Source organism: Ixodes scapularis, unplaced genomic scaffold, assembly GCF_016920785.2.
Source record: "Ixodes scapularis isolate PalLabHiFi unplaced genomic scaffold, ASM1692078v2 PGA_scaffold1__304_contigs__length_218370807, whole genome shotgun sequence".
Classification (NCBI taxonomy): domain Eukaryota; kingdom Metazoa; phylum Arthropoda; class Arachnida; order Ixodida; family Ixodidae; genus Ixodes; species Ixodes scapularis.
This window is the reverse complement of record NW_024609846.1, coordinates 183,041,533-183,056,114: the sequence shown is the minus strand read 5'-3', so window position 1 is coordinate 183,056,114 and position 14,582 is coordinate 183,041,533. Positions and strand designations below refer to the sequence as shown.

The 14,582-nt window shown below is 44.6% G+C and overlaps 1 pseudogene; it reads left to right on the top strand.

Annotated features, from left to right (window-relative positions):
- Positions 1-7,615: 7,615 nt before the first annotated feature.
- On the top strand, positions 7,616-14,163 carry LOC120840856 (annotated as a pseudogene).
- Positions 14,164-14,582: the final 419 nt, after the last annotated feature.

Genomic DNA, 14,582 nt, shown 5'->3' with positions numbered 1-14,582 from the left:
TTTTTTCTTTTTTCACGATAAGATGAAACAGTGTGTGTGTGTGTGTGTGTGCATACGTTTCTTTGTGGCGGAATCGGTCAATAAACATTAGCTGCCAGTAACCGCCTGTCCTGTATGTTTTTGTGAGCGTGTTTCTCCCATTTTGTCCCGTCTTTTTTTGCACTTCTTTTGATGCGTTAGCATTAGTACTTACGTGACAGGGAAGAACCGACGGCGTCCGTCTCTGTACAAAAAAAAAGTGGAAAGGGAAGCGCGCCGCGAAAAGAGAAAGAGAGTAGTGAAGGACGAACGCGAGAGGGAGCCGACGTCACGGGGTGGGAGCCAATGGGCGCTGGGTGTGCGGAGTCGAGAGGGAGGTGACGTAACGGGGCAGAACTCAGTGCGCGCGCGGATGCTGGGGCGACTCTGAACTTGCAGGTGTGCGCAGAGCGTATGCCTTGGTTGGTGCTACAAAATGGAGTGTGAACCAACTACTACCGCTGGTCCCAGTAGGCGGCAATATAATTAAAGGAAGATTCATTGGTGGATTTTTAGAAAATGCGTTAGCATGACCCTTGGGAAACGCAACGCACGTCCCCCTTCGGAAAACGCTAACGCTGGCAACATAACAAGGTCAAAAAGAGACAGCAAAAATTTGGGGAAGCAAAAGAGGAAGCCAAAACAGAAAAGTGAAGGGGTCAGCGTCAGCGTTTCCCAAAGAGGGACTTGTGTGTCGTTTTCCATGGGTCATGCGAACACATTAGCTAAGGATCCACTAATGAATATTCCTTTAATTTTATTAGTGTGTCTTACGGACTTGAATTTTAACAGCAAAGCTTTGTTGAGAGGAAAAAAAAACGGATGAGCAAAAAACCCGGTGCAAGCTCATTCGTTACCGCAATTTAATGGCAACTATATAATGGAGACTTTTAGCAAACCGTTATCGTGTTCCGCGTACCGGACTATCGAAGCCATAGAAGCATGATATTAGAGAGTTTTAGGAAACCGTTTTTGGACATTCGATGCGGTACAGTAAACCCTCCGGCATGAACTGCGCACGCGCTTGTCTTCTGAGATCTTATCGTAATGCGCTGCTCGAACCGTAAGGCACGACCGGCACCACCAATGGCCGGCATGGACAGTCTCGCTTGGTTAGCAAAACGGCTATTTCGCTGGCGGAAAGTGCGTTCCGTGACTTGAAACATGGATAAAATAACACGTGGCAGTGCCTGCCAGGAGCGCCATATGTGACAGCAAGTGCCTAAAGTTGGAGTCAGCAAATAAAAAATAGAATAAAGAACAAAACGCAATAGGACATCCTCAACAGAAATAAATTAACGTTTAGCAAACTGAAGAATCGTCTACTCGGTAGCTCAGTGGGATTCGTCGTTTGGCTTACGAAGCGAAGGTACGTTTCACTATGACCTCCGTCGGAGCGGTATCAACGGCTGTTGATAGCCGTGGCGACAAGGACGAACGATGCGACGAGGATTATCGGATTGTCATGCCCCCGATACCGACAGGCGAGTACCAACAGAACTCCCTTTTCTTACATGCCGACATCGGAGTGAGACCATACAAGATTGAAGACTTCCAGGCCGGGTTAGAAAGCGCAGGAGTGCTCATGGAGATAGCCGCGTGCGAGTCATTCCATATGAACCACGTGTGGCTCGTGACGCTCAAGTCTGCGCGGCCAAAGAGAAGTTAGCAGCCGTTAAAGCTTTTGAGACGAAAGGCAGGCGGTGCGTCATCATTGACCCGGACAGGGCAGAGGTGCGCCTCAAGCTGCACTGGATCCCGTTTTACATGCCAGACGACTGCGTGAAAAAAGCTCTGGAGCCCTACGGCAAAATCGAGGGAGTCTCCAGAGAAACCTGGCTCGTGGGTGGATTCGAGGGAGTCCAGTCGACAACGAGGACTGTGAGGGTAACCCCGAATTAGAACGTCACCGTCGAGCGCCTGTTTCATCAGCTCCGCCTATCTGCCTGCTCTGCGCTGGTTCTAGCACCAGGACGAGCGCCAATCTGCTTCGCTGCCGCAAGACCGGGCACATTCGGAAGGAATGTCGCGCGCCTCGCTGTGAGGGCTGCCGACGCTACCGGCACACCCGAAGCGAATGTGCGAAGACGTACGCTGACGCGGCCCACGCGCACGTGGACGATGACCTGGCGGAGCACATCATGGACCAGGACGAGGCGGAAGCGGCGGCGGGAGAGGCCGGCAGGACCGACGTCGACCTCGAGCCTCGTGGTCAAGCTGGAACAGCAGCGAACACCTCAGCACAACCCCAAGAGCCTCCATCGGAAACGCAGGCCCCTGTAGTCGTCGCTCTGACGCAAGAAGCGGAGGGCAGCGAGCCTACTCGCCCCCGCCACCCCAGAAGCCCGAAGGCAAAGATGACGACCTGCACCGGGTGTCATTTTACTTTGCCCAGTGCGCGGATTCCGACAAAGGCAACGTAGCCATGCAAGTCGTCGCTAGCACCGTCAAGCGACCCCTTCCGCCTGCGGATGCACAGGATGGCGACCATCCAATGGGGCTTCAGGAGATGGTCCAGGACAGGTGGAAGGTGGTCACGTCCAAGAGGGGCAAGCACCACGGAAGACCTCCGGCCCTGGCCGGAAACAAGCCTCGTCAGGACCCGCGGTGAAGCCTCCGGCAAGGAGAGCTCCGCTTTGTGAGTGAGGTTTTTTTGTTGTTTTTTCTCTCGTCAGACGGACATCACCGCTGCACGATCTTGCCTTTCTTTTTTAATTTCCGCTAGATGGCCCTCAGTTTGGCAACCCTTAACGTTCAGGGGTTAAACTCGAGGAAGAAGCGATATCAGCTGCAGCGCCTGTTATCCGACGCAAAGCCGGATTTTCTTGCTGTGCAGGAGACAAAAACGGAAAGTGATAACGGCATTGCTGTCGCGATAAATCCCTTTCTTTTTCATTACGAAGGGCGCGTTAGCCACGCGGTAAGTATTTAGGCGGGATGTTTTCTTTTCTTGAAAGTCTGTTAATCTTTTCGATCTACATGCGACAGTAGAAGAACGGGGTCTCGTTTTATCTCGTGCGATTTTATTTTGGCAAATATTCTGGGGTGGGTTATTTGCATCTATGCCCCAATGAATGCAGCGGACAGAGAACAGTTTTTTCCAGTCCCTAACCAGTTACGTAGACTGTGACAGATCAGTTGTACTGATGGGGGACTTCAACTGTGTTTGCGATGAACGCGACAAGTCCTCTCACACTAGAATAAGTGACAATAGTGTGAACCTTTTGAAAGATATGATGGTCTCTTGTGTCCTAGACGACGTGGGCACCTCGTGCTCTCCACCGCGCTGCTTGAAGTACACCCGTTTCCAAGCTTCCTCCCATGCCCGTCTCGACCGCATTTATTTATCCTGCGACATGTTACAGCAAGCGCATGAATATGACGTCCAATCCATTTTTTTCACTGACCACTGCCTGGTAACCGTTAAAATAGGAAAAAGGAAAGCGCAGCTTCAAAGTTTCAGTGGCACCTCTGGAAAATGAACAGAACTCTACTAAAGGATGAACAGTTTATTGACACTGTTACCGAACTATTGCAGCATATGAACGAAACAGAGGGGGAGTTAAACGAGGCGTGGGAGCTACTTAAAAAAAAAGTTAAAATGGCAGCGATTGGAAGGTCTGGAAACATTCAGTTCCAAGGCAGAGAGCGTGAAAAACATCTAAAACGTAACCTAGATGCACTTCACAAATTAGAAAACCAAAACCCTGGAACAAGCGCGCGTGATATTTGGAACATTAAACCAGTACTAGACAAATTATACCTGGAGAAGTACAGAGGAGCTATCATACGCTCACGGTCTGAGAAATAACTTTTGGGAGAACAACCCACCAAGCGGGCCTTGTCGGACGAAAAGAGGTCCGCTTTGGCGAAAGAGATTCGTGAAATAGATTTCAACGGAACAACCAGTAGTGACCAAAAACAATTCAGAAATGCTTCATCAATTATTGCGCTAAGCTTTTTGGCGAAAAGCCGACTCCCAAAGGTTTCGCAGAACTCGATAATTATCTTAAATTCATACCTCAGCTAAGCGAGGACGAGAGAACATGGGTGGAAGGGGACATCACCGTAGGAGAGATTGAAAATCTATAGATTTTCTAGCACGACAGAAGACGCCGGGGTCGGATGGTCTCTGCGCAGAATTTTTTCAAACCCTTAAAACATTTGTCAGCCCTTTGCGACTTTCAATATTTCAAGGAGCATACACAAAACACAGATTATCTCGCTCATTTGCAGAAGCTCACACCGTCTTTATACCGAAATCAGATGACATGGTCACAAGACGCAGTGTAACAGGCTACCGGCATATCTCTCTGTGTAATACAAATTATAAGATTTTTACCAAAGTACTTACTCGACGTCTACAGGTTGTTATCCGCAACCTTGTCGGCGACCACAAAACGTGTGTTATGTAAGGGAGGTTCATACAAACCAACATACACGTCGCAAGGAGCATTCTGGAAGCAGTAGAGAGAGGCCGCGTAGCTATGATTCAGTTGGATATTGAAAAAGCCTTTGATAAAATGCGCCATGGCGTTCTTAGGTAGATTTTATCTCACGTAAATGTCGGGGAAATTATTTTGAGGGACGTGACAACGGCTTATGAAAACTGTGAGACGAGACTGATAATAAATAATTGTTTATCAGAACGCATAGGAGTACAAACATCAGTACGGCAAGGCTCTCCTTTATCGCCGTTACTCTTTGCGCTCTACCTAGAAACTTTCTGCTTGAAAGTTGCAGCTTGCAGAGGCATCTCAGGCTTCACCCTAAACGCGGTCCAAGTCAAGGTGTCAGCGTATGCTGATGATGTTGCGATTTTTTGCTGCGACAAAGAAAGCATAATGGAGACCGCGCGGATAACAAGAGAGTTCTGTGATGTCACTGGGGCCGCAGTTAATTAGGTAAAGTGTTGCGGGCTCTGGCAGGGGAATTGGGTCTCAAAACCTCAGTCTTTTGCAGGCATAAGTTGGACGGACACCCCGACCACCTATCTCCGGGTGCCGTTACAACACTACAAAGATAGCACGCCATATTGGGCCCAAATTCTAGGGGATTTAAAATCAATGGCAACCTCGTGGGCAAACCGTGCCATATAGATATTTACCCGTGCCACAGTGTGCAACTTATTTCTCGTCGCAAAACGCCAGTACGTGTCGCAGGTTCTGGCATGCAATAGTACGAGCATACAAAAGTTCCACCGAATATTCGGCACTTTGGTCTGGAATTCTAGATGGGAGAGGACGTGGCGGGATAACCATTTCCGCCGCGTCAAAGCCGGTGGACTGGGACTCACACACTTGTTTGTGAGACAAATGGTCTCACGTTTCGCCTTTCTTCGAGACCAGACCCATCCTTTCTTCCGGACTGTTATCCAGATTAAACTGGCGAACGCACTGCCCTCGATGTTAGTGACAAGTGACTGTGGTGAACCTTTGAGTCTTTTTGGTTTTCTGAAAGAAGTGAGAGATGCTGCCTCCTTTTTACTAACACGATTTTCTATAAAGTACCTAGAAAGCGTAAAGAAAAAGAGATTATCGCGAGATTTGATTGAAATGCTTTTTCATGCGCCCCTGTATTGCACTGTTTACAGCCATTGTCCAGGGCAAAACGCATTGTGTCGCGTAAAAGAATGTGTGTCCCTCCCGCAGTCAAGTCCTTTTTCTTCAAACTACATAGTGGCACTTAACCTGTCAAGCCGTAGTTGAGGGAAAGTGCGGTTTTGTTCCCTGCTCGGTTGACTGCCTTTTGAGCAAGGCACCAGAAACAACCGAACACGTGTTTATTCATTGTTGGGACGCGGTGTTTGTGGGACATTCTACAGAAGACGTTGAAAAAGGACCTGACTATAACCCATGAATCTTTTAGTTTTCTGTCAGTCGAAGAAGGAGACGTGGTTCCTTATGATTCATTTATGGTACTTGGCCTTTTTAGTTTGTGAAAAACCCGGATGGAATTGCATCATGCAAACCTGCATATTAAACCTGCGCGGTTTCATTTTATTGATTTGGAAACGCAGGGACAGTCCGTATACTGCAAGTCTCCCGACACCACGTCCGACTGGGCGCACTAGTATGAGTCGCTCAGAAATATGCAGGAAATTTAGTTCGCCCACAGGTTGTTGGGCGGTTTGTGTGTGTATTGACTTGGCATTCGTATGCTGCTTTCTGTCTTCAACAAAGAAAAAAAAAGTAGCTCAGTGGATTGGAGCGCCAGTTTCGTGAGCCCGTAGGGGAGCGGTAATGGAGAGTTCGAATCCACTTGACCTTTGTATATATATATATATATATATATATATATATATATATATATATATAAATACATATATATATATATATATATATATATATATATATATATATATATATATATATATATATATATATATATATATATATATATATATATATATATATAGGGTGGTTCCAGTCACCAGGCTCGATCTAAAATGGACCGTAGAAATCGACGCCTGCACGTAGCCATCTAAACGTTTCGTCGAAGATGTATTTCACAGGTCGGTTTTTTCTTGTAAAATTACAGAGCGTAGTTCTGTTTAGTAAAAAATAGGACCATGAAACTTGCCAGGGTCTACGGCGGGCGCTGACCCAGAAGACCAAGCCCAGTAGTGGGCTGTGTTTGCCGTTCGTATTGATAGATAGCGTCGGGAGCAGCGTTTGAACGCGCAGCCGACCAGCGAAAGATAGCAGACGACACGCAGACGAAATCCGTTGGCAGCAAAAGTGCCGCCGTAATGCAGAAGCGTTTTTTTTTTTCTTTTTTTTTTTCCTTTATTGTTCGAATTTATTTTTTAACCGAAGGTACATTTCAAAAATATTATATTCATTTTAATAAACCACGGTGGTCGCGAGCCCTCGTGATTAGGAGGTAGCGCCATCTACCAATACGAACGCCAAACATACCCCGCTACTACACCCCCGTCGTCTGCGTCGCTGCCCGCCGTAGACCCTGGCAAGTTTCTTGGCCTTATTTTTTAGAGAAACAGAGCTACGCTTTGTAATTTTACGAGAAAAAACCGACCTGTGAAATACACCTTTGACGAAAGGTTTAGATAGCTAGGTACAGGCGTCAATTTTTACGGTCCATTTTAAATTGAGCCTAGTGACTTGAACCACCCTATAGATGTATATATATATTTTCTTTTATTTTATCTAAACGTTCGGATGTGCATTTTGAGCACTTTTTACAGCTGCTATCATGACTATAAGGGTTATCTGTAGTGGCAAGAGAGCGAGCAACAAACAGTCTTCAGCATCCAGGCTCTGGATACTTCTTACTTTAAAAATGTTGCATGAATTAAAAATGTGTGTACAAATCCTAGTTACATATATCCAATGAAACGAGCCATTTGAATATTGGGTGATAGTTTTAATAAGTTCACACCAGTAAAGTTGCAGGTTTTCTTTTATTCTTCCTTCGTGCTCGTACCGTACACGGCGCAACGATCGGTTCGCGGGCGTACGACCGTGTTCGTCTGCTATCTGTACCGTAAGAGAGCAACATGAGAGCCGCATCTACCTCCCTCCCTCCGCCTCCTCCTTGCAAGCGGTTTTCAGCGGAAGACGATAGCTTCCTACTTCGGGAGGTGCTACGCGCTAATTCTTTTTTTACTCCAGCCATTTGGAATGACATCCTTAAAGGCTTAAATGCGGCGTTGAAAAAAGAACTTCACGTGGCGGGGAGCGAAGGAACAGATTGACCTCCTCGCATCTTTGTACAAAAAAAAAATGACCGCCTCAACTTGAGAAAGTGAATATATTTTGCTTATTTTTGTATTTTCTTCGCGATTTAATATTCTTAGCTTTATTTGTCTGTATCTTTCTTAATACTCCACCCTGCAGTGGACCTCGAGGGAAATAGACAGCCGCTACCAGACGACTTCGAATGTTGATGCTAAGCGCGCGCGAGCGGGTTTTCATTTGTGTGCCAAATCGAGTTTGCTGTCGGCGACTTTTCAGCATATCAGGATGTGGTTGGTCTAAACATCACATGTGGTTTATGTAAAACACCAAAGCTCTCCCATGGAGAACGTATGACTTATTATAAAACAATAAGTTACCATGTGCAGTCGAGGCCTTATTTTATTCCCCGAGGATATAAATGTGGTCAACTGAAAGAAAAACCCCGAAAAGACGGTGGCTAACGAGCCACACATCATTCGTGGTATAACAATTTTTTTTTTACTTAAAAGCATTAAGGAGCGTACCGTCCTTCTTATCAGTGGCTTCTTTGTAATATTGTTGCAGAGGAGCACCACTTACAGGCAGGCAAAGCAGGGTTAGTGTGAGAATAAGTCTGCTTTAACCAAAGCTTCCACGCCAGTATCCACAAATAAAACAGCATTTGCCAGAGCATCCAATGAACTATGCTTCTAAGTACATTGAATGATTCACTAGCACACATTGACTGCCGCAACACAGAGAGTATTAGAAGTTTTAGCAACACCTATCTGTGTCATATGCGGGGTGCAAGTTAGTCTGCTTCTTTTGCAGGGGTTGTGATGACGTCAGAACACCCATCTCTGATTGCATGGCTCTGATCGAAGAATAGCGGTTAGACCTCAGGGCAGCTTGCTTTGAATTCTACCCACTACTCTTCAGTCAGAGCCAATCAGACCATGGCGTTCTGACATCACCACAACCCCTGCAGAGGAAGCAGACGAACTTGCACTCCGCATATGTCTCAGACCTTTACATATTTTGTCTCCTCAACTATTACAGTTTTGAGTAATGTCTAAACTCAATATATCAAAAAATTAGGAGAGATCTATATCTTTCTCTCATTCTCCTGGTATTCGTGCTTACTAATGAGTCTCCGGTGGAATGCCTGCAAATTACACTTTCTACGTACAATAGTCACATTAAAAACCGCACTGTGCAAGCTGCCCGCATACTGCATCTGATACCAGTGTTTGACATAGATACTCAGCAAATCATGGTTCTATATTCTGACTACATTTTTGTTTTGTTGTGGTGTTTCGCAGTGAACCTCCAGTTGTTTCTCGGTTTGCTACTTGCGCATCACATTCTTAGTCTAGAATATGCTTTAAGATGTTTTTTGTAGCTGATCTCATGAGCATTTCACAAGCTCTTGACAATTTTTACTACGGGAAAGTAAATGTTTCGTCTAAACACTTGTAAAAGAAACCACTTATGGTGGGTAAAGTGGATAAGGTAAAAACACTAATTAAACCTTTCTTAATAAGTACTTCCTCATATCTGAATGGGATATGACTATGTAAAGAGTCAACTATCGCATTTTGTTGAAGCAGATAAACAGAGAAAATAGCACAGATCAAATTCGGAGTTGAAATATTTCCTAAAATAGATTTGTGAATTGTATTTTATATATTCAGCCTCGGACTCCTAATTTTGCCAGAAATTCGATCTGACACATCGTTTATGTATGGGAGTAATGCGGAAGGACTCTTTGCATGCTTTCGTGATAAATAGACATATTAGCTTTTTCATGACATGTTGAGTTAGACACTGCAAAGAGGCTAGATGGAAAAAATGCATGTGTACTGCCACACATTCTCTGAAGGTGAAACTTGTGCTACTTGTGCTTAACTGATCAAACCTAGGGTCTAGACACATGTTTTAATAAAAGGTTTAGGCCAAAATTAGTTCACTTCCTTTTAGTGACACCGATTGTTTTTATCCTAAGAAAGTCAAAATAGCTTCAGTGTTCTTTTATGTAAAATGATGTTCATATCATTAATAAAAAGCTTTTCTAAATATTCTAAAGCAGCAGGCATGTATTTCACTTCAAGATCAGGAACTGAGGAACAATTTGGTGAAAAGGCACGCCTTCTGCTTGAGTGTGTAGCACGTTATCATGAGTTTGGACGAAAGCCAGGTTTGGTCCGTGCAGCTTTGATTCTCAAGGTTGCCTCTCTGCGGAGGACATTTTATACCCCAATAATGTTTGCGTTTGAGAATAAAAAAACTAGCAAGTTGTTCCTGCAGAAATTGCATATTTAATTATGTGGCCTCGGGCTATTGAGTCCGAGTGTATTTGGACTTCATATTCTGAGGCTATGCCGCTGACGAAATGACCTAAAGAGGTAAGACAATTTCTAATGCTACCTTTTTAATTGAAGTAAAGTTGTGTTGCAACATAGTTTCTTTTACTTTAATTTGTGAATTGCCTTATGTTTCATGAATAATTTGTTTTATTAATTTCGTTAAGGTGTGTACATTTGGCAACCATTTCTTGTTTTTGTACCATATATCATTTTTGATTTCTGTTCGTTTACTTTCTGTGGAGTAATAACCTTCAGCTGCCTATCAAATAGGTAGATGACTACCCTTTCTAGGTATGTCAAACCTGGAAAGAGTAAGAGCACCGAGAAACATTGTGTAAGTGGAACGCACTAGCTTTGTTGCTGTCTTACTTGTCTTACTGTCTTAGTTGCTGCCTTAGCTTCTTTCTTACCGAGCAAAGATTCACTGCCGGAAGCAACAACGCGAAAGCGAGCTCCGCGAGTGTTGTTTCTCCGCAGTGCACAAGGTGCTCGGAAAGAAGCGCGCTTAACAGGGCAGCGTGAACAAAAAGTATAAATTGCACGACAACACAGTTTGAAGTAAGCGGCTTATTAAAAAAATAGCAAAACAACCGAATTTTATTATATTTTATTTTGGCAGCAAACACATTGAAGGGTAAAAAGCCAACAAGTAATGCAGCTAGCCAACAGCGGGAGAAGGCAGTGAGTTGGATCGTGCAAGATAGCACAGGAGGAGGTAATTGCCTTTAGCAAATGGTGTTACTCCACAATGACAGTTTTGTTTTATTGATGTGGTTATTGTTTTATTGTGACCCTTTAAATATTGGCAATCTTAATATAAATTTTGAACACCAATTGCTTTCCCGTGCTGTGAAGAGCTGCGGTATATAGATTAGTTAAAAAAACGATGAAAACACGGTATAGGTCCGCTTTTCATTCTGGAAAGTCATGTGCAGCCATGATGTTGAATGCTTTCTGCCACCTTCTTTATTTCTTCGCTTGTTAGAGATTTTTCATTGGTGTCGCTTTTACAAAAAAATATGTTGCAAATCTGGGCTCATGAGAAAAGAGGCTTATTACCCACGAGTGTTACACTCGACTGACAGACTAGTAAAGGTTATATAAGGAATATAGACCTATAGAAGCTATAATATATGACCTGCATGAAGGTGTCAAGTGACACCCCCACACAAATTAGGAGTGCACAAACGACGATGAATTCGTCCATGGTGAGTGGTTTCACCAGTGACAGAACTCAAGAAGTAAAGTACTTGTTTGGATCACATAAACCTATAGATAATGTAGCTATTTTTTTTTCTTCGTGTTCGCCTTTTTAACCACAATAAACACTTGCCGAGTAGCCCAGTTTTCAACCCTTTTACAACCTGAAATCACATGAAATTGTGATGTTGCTTGACACTATTGTGACGAATGACAAATGATGAGGTGAAAAATAACTGAAGAAACTAGACGTTTAATCGGGCATACTTGTGCCCAAAACAAAATAGAAGTAAGTTGGCGTCGCAGCCGTTGATGTCGGCGAATTCAGCAGGATCGAGCGCTAGAGCGAGCTGACCCCGGCTCGCTACGCGGGCCCCTTTTGTACACAAGCGGACTTCTGGAACAATCGGCCTAGAAGACTAGGCGCGTAAAACATTCAAACCTAGAACAAGCAACACGGTTCTCGAAATTACGAGAAATCTAAATTGACAGAATAAATAAAAGACGCGGCGCTGCAAGGAATCGAACCCAGGGCTAGCGCACGAGAGTCAAGGGCGGTAACCACTCGGCCACGCACGCGCTCGCTCACCGACGGGCGTGGCACTATGACGTCATGTGACACTATGATATATGTGTAGGGTTGTTCGTTTTCGGGTAAAACCCGATTTTACCCGATTCTTACACCCCGAACATGTTTCAGAAAAATCGGGTTAAACCCGATTTCTCCCCGAATTCCCAAACCACATAACCAACCTCTTTATTTTTACGCCGCTCGGAGTTTGCCGTCCACACACGCTATCCACCCTACCTCGGGACAACAGTGACCTGTAGTTCATTTCGCAAGCTGCGTGCAGCACTGTGGACGCTACACGGCTCTCAACCAACCGCCCAACGAGCGCGCTAAACTCACCGTGGCATTCTACGGAGGCCGGCTGAGGAAAAACGACAATAGGCGTTGGGGCCTCGGAGGGACATTTCCGTCCCCCCGCTGTGCAGGTGGAACCGCCTCGGCACGCTACGTAGCTTCGGCCCTGCTGCACGCAGCTTGTGAAATGCACTATCAATCCCCCTTCGATCGCTGAGGTGTCGACGCCCAACAGGGTCTCTCGGGTAGCATGGCCATTGCGCTGACGTCCAACCTTTCTCACGAACAACGTTCGAGCCAGTCAGTCGCGTAAACAGATCGGGAAAACTTAACAAGTTTATTTCATAGCGAAATATCTGATCGAAGACGACCGTCCCTCGAACGGTCGGGATTTTTGTTGGCACCTGAGAGAGAGGAGGATTCCTTGGGCGGTATTTTCCTTGAAGCGACCGACGGCAGTCGAAGCTGGAAAACCCTAATGCCCCCCAAGTTACCAACTTGAAACAGATCCTTAATTTTAACGCGTTAGCAATAAACAGCTCGTAATACCCTCCAATAACAAAAAAAAAGACTAATGTATTATTGAGTACATTCGTGTATTTAACCCGAAAAAACCCGAATTTCCGAATGTTTCCTAAAAAAAACCCGATTTCTTCCCGATTATCAGCCTGAAAAATAGCACCCGATTTTTACCCCCGAATTTACACAAATATAAAATCCGAAAACGAACAACCCTATATATGTGGCATCATAAACACACATAGCATATGTGCCCAGCTCATTTACTACACATTCTGTGTGTCTCTGAGTTTATCAGATATGATCAAGCCATCCTAATTTTTTTTTGCATTCTTTTTTCAAAAATGCATAGGTACCATGCCTATGAATTTTTGGCGAAATTTATAGGCATGGTGAGTGGTTTCACCAGTGACAAATCTCAAGAAGTATAGTACTTGTTTGGATCATGTAACCTATACTTAATGTAGCTAGATTTTTTTTTTTTTCGTTGTCGCCCCACCATTTTTTACTGGAGTCATTTCGGCCACTGAGGAGTTGACTTCTCGAGGACTGCCCGATGCTGACTGTTCTGGCTGATGCAGTGGATCACAACACAAGCGAGCTGGAAATATCTAAAAAAACTGCCTCCGTGCATAAATCAAATAAGGCAAAGGATCACACCATGGATTTTGGTTTGGGAATTCGAGTCAGAAATATGTCACGCAAAATATCTCTATGTTCATTAAAAGAAAACCAAAAACATTTCAATGCAGAGAAAGACATTCCGCACTAACTTGTGCCAGGACCGTTGTAGCATCGCTTGTGACTTCATGAGATAATCGACACTCATACAAGTTGTAGGATCTTGATGTACCCCCGTAAACAATATAAACTGATATACCCCATCCCGAAATTTCTTGTGTGTGCGGCCCTCACAAGCCTTATTATCGCTCAATCTGTCAAAAAGTCAGAAATATAGGACCTTAACCTCGTATTTCATTCCTAGTTTGGGCCACAACTTACCCAAAAACTGGCAGGTATGCCAAAGAAACATAAATTACTGTTTCAGCTCATATTGTTTGCAATAGTATATCCCACTAAGCGTTTAATGACTGCTATTTCAGAACAAAACAGAGGGAATGTAGGATGATTGAAATAACCAAAGGAATGTGTACTAATAAATTATAGCATATGTGTAGCATGAGCTACACTGCTGCCTTTTAGTTAAAGTTTGTGAGGAAGCCTTGCACTACGGCATTATTGTGCAGCTGACGAAGGTGACCAAAGTGCAACTGCGCTGCTGAAAGAACTCTACGCAGTGCCCCCAGATGGGGATGAGGAGGTGACGGCACCAACCAAACCCTGCAGCCAGGAGCCTACATTCTCTGGGATCTTGCGGTCGAACGGCCTAACCGCAGCTCAAAAACATCCAGCACCTGCCACTAGGCCAACACTGCAAGGCATGAAAATCAGCAACCATGCTGTCGAAAGTCATATTGCACAAATAGACCCTAAATTGCCTAGGGATACAAGTTAGGCTTTTATGATTGTGATTCAAACTTCCCCTGTATCACTGTCATGTAGACGGAGTAGGTCCAATACACTTCACTGCCATTGATTACAAATTTAAGTAATAGCAGCAAAGCTTGAAATCCATTTTGTCGTGAGTTTTATGCCACGTGGGCAAACCTACTACCAAAAACGTACGTGTGATGAAATTGTGCTTAAAATGTGTATAAGAGGGACCCATAATCCTTAAAAATTAATTTTAGGCGAAAATAAATTGTGTTAGAGCAATATTGGTGGCGCGAGACGCGATTTAGTCGGTAGAATTGCCTCTTCTATACTCACAAAGTCTGGGAGTTCGACGACGGAGCGATAGAGTGCCCGGTCGCAGATTTGAAGCGCGAGGATTTGGTAGCACAAAGCATCAAGGAGCCATTTCTCGGGGAACCT